General features: G+C 38.7%; 1 pseudogene; it reads left to right on the plus strand.

Moving 5' to 3' along the window:
* Positions 1-672: 672 nt before the first annotated feature.
* On the plus strand, positions 673-1,596 carry LOC144254536 (olfactory receptor 2D3-like; annotated as a pseudogene).
* The last annotated feature ends 1,117 nt before the right edge of the window (positions 1,597-2,713 follow it).

Genomic DNA, 2,713 nt, shown 5'->3' on the forward strand with positions numbered 1-2,713 from the left:
TGATAATGAGTGTTATTAATGCCAAATGACATTGTGCAAAGTGAGAGGAAAGTGTGTAGATTAGGGGATGTATAAATGAGCTACTGAGTTCAATGACCAAAAAGCAGCGATTTTTTACTGATATTCCAGAGAATGCTCTTTATGTTAAAAAAAAATGACTCTGGGAACAGGATCACAGAATACTATATCATCCATTACTTAACTTTTTTTCCCCTTGATCAGAGTGATTCTTTATGACCATTTTGTAAATATGATGAAAAATATCAGCTTTCATAAATGATAACAGGCAGTTCACAGCATGATATTCTAACTGGTTCAAAATCACATCATTTGTTTTCTTCGTAAACCTACTTGGAAGGTTGCACAGTAAGCATCATTATTTTCTCCTAACAGGTGGTTCATTTGTGGGTTGATATGCAGCAAACTCAGAATGATTCTTTGTACTGGTGCTACTAAAAGATCCAAGGGGAGAATAAATATAAATGGCTTTCAATGGTTGAAGTGAAGGAAAAGAAAACCATACTTTTGGTATAAGAAAACCATGTATAAAGTCATAAATCAAGAACCAAACTTTGGATATTAATTAAAAAAATATCTAAGTTATGCAGGTTTTCTGAAATAAGTAATGCACTTCTTATCTTGATGCTCTTCTATAAACAGGGAGAGACACTCATGGGAGAGGAGAACCAAACCTCTGTGACAGAGTTTGTCTTCCTGGGCCTCTCATAGGACCCACACACCCAAGTCCTGCTCTTCCTCCTTTTCCTCATCATCTACCTGCTGACCTTGCTGGGAAACCTGCTGATGGTGGTGCTCATTCACAAGGACTCCAGACTTCACACTCCCATGTACTTCTTCCTTAGAAACCTGTCCTTTGCTGATCTCTGTTTCTCTACTACCACTGTGCCCCAGGTGCTTGTCCACTTCCTGGTGAGGAGGAAAACCATTTCCTTTGCTGGGTGCTCAATGAAGATCATTGTTCTGCTTCTGACTGGGTGTACAGAGTGTGCTCTTCTGGCGGTGATGTCCTATGATCAGTATGTGGCTGTGTACAAGCCTCTGCACTACTCCACCATCATGACCCACTGGGCATGCGTCAGGCTGGCTGTGGGGTCCTGGGCCAGTGGAGCATTTGTGTCCCTGGTGGACACCACATTCACATTGCGTCTTCCCTACTGAGGAAACAATATCATTAACCACTTTTTCTGTGAGCCTCCTGCCCTCCTGAAGCTGGCCTCAGCAGACACCTACAGCACAGAAATGGCCATCTTTGCCATGGGTGTGGTGATCCTCCTGGCTCCTGTCTCCCTCATCCTGGTCTCCTACTGGAACATTATCTGCACTGTGATCCAGATGCATTTTGGAGAGGGGAGGCTCAAGGTCTTCTCTACCTGTGGCTCCCATCTCATGGTGGTGGGTCTCTTCTAAGGCTCAGCAATATTTGCCTACATGAGGCCAAACTCCAAGACCACAAAAGAGTGAGATAAAATGATCTCTGTGTTCTATACAGTGGTGACTCCAATGTTGAACCCCATTATTTATAGCCTGAGAAACAAGGATGTCAAAGGGGCTCTCCGGAGAGTAACTGCAAAATAATCGTTTTGGAGGTGGAAATCTTGGATTATGATGACCATTTTAGGTATGTGGAGAGAAGGGATTTTTCTTGAAAATTTCCCGTTTTCATGCCATTGTTTCATTTTTTCCCCTTCTGTTTTGTGTCATTCTTTAAAGGAAACATATATTCTTACTATACTAAAGACAGGGCCCTCTATTCACTCTACACTATGTGCTGTCTCCACCTGTCAGAGATATCCTTCTCTCCCCCAGTCCTGTCTAATCAGGGTGTTTATTACTCAATAAGAATTCTCTTTATTGGTGTAATCATCAACCTCTCACAATCAATGCTAATCAGAATGTTTAATTCTTCATTTTCTGCCACAGTTTCTAGTATAATTGTGAAAACATTTTTCACACTTCCTTGTGTGAATAATGGATTGGAATTTTTCAGGACCTGCTATGCTGCCAGATACTTATTTTATGATGTTTCAATTTAAATACTTTCCAGAACAAAAAGAATTATAACTTATTATAATGCTTAAATAGAGTAATTGTAAAACTAAAAATAAACATAACAAACCTCTTGAGGAACCATCATTTGCCACATAACAGCATTTCAGCCTATGATGAACTGAGAAGGTCACATCAGACTGTATGGCCTATTGATGTTGTGGCCATTGTAATTTGTGTCCTATGGTGTATGTTGCTTCTACAGTGAGAAAATTTTGCACAACCAATTGCTTAAATGCATCGCTGTCTTAATGAAGGCCTGGTGATTTGCATACAAATGACTCAGTAAGTGTTTGCTAATTGAGAAAATTACAGATGAGATTAGAACTTTAGATAGATAAACACAATAATCAGATTCCCTTCAAACTAGAAATTAAAAGATTAGATTAAAATTATCTTCATATAATGAACATCACAGATTGGATAGTATCTACCAGAATATCAACCACATAAATTCTTTGAAGTATTATGAATCTGTGATCACAAAAAAAATGACAAAATTAATTTCCAATTAATTATAACCTTTTAAAATAAAGCTCCTAATATTAAAGGATCTGCTTATCTCATCTCAAGTCAGCCTATAGAAAAATTGGTTACTCTGGAGCATAAGCACCTCTGCAGAATATGATACAATTAGTTAATCCTA

Source organism: Urocitellus parryii, chromosome 4, assembly GCF_045843805.1.
Source record: "Urocitellus parryii isolate mUroPar1 chromosome 4, mUroPar1.hap1, whole genome shotgun sequence".
Taxonomy (NCBI): domain Eukaryota; kingdom Metazoa; phylum Chordata; class Mammalia; order Rodentia; family Sciuridae; genus Urocitellus; species Urocitellus parryii.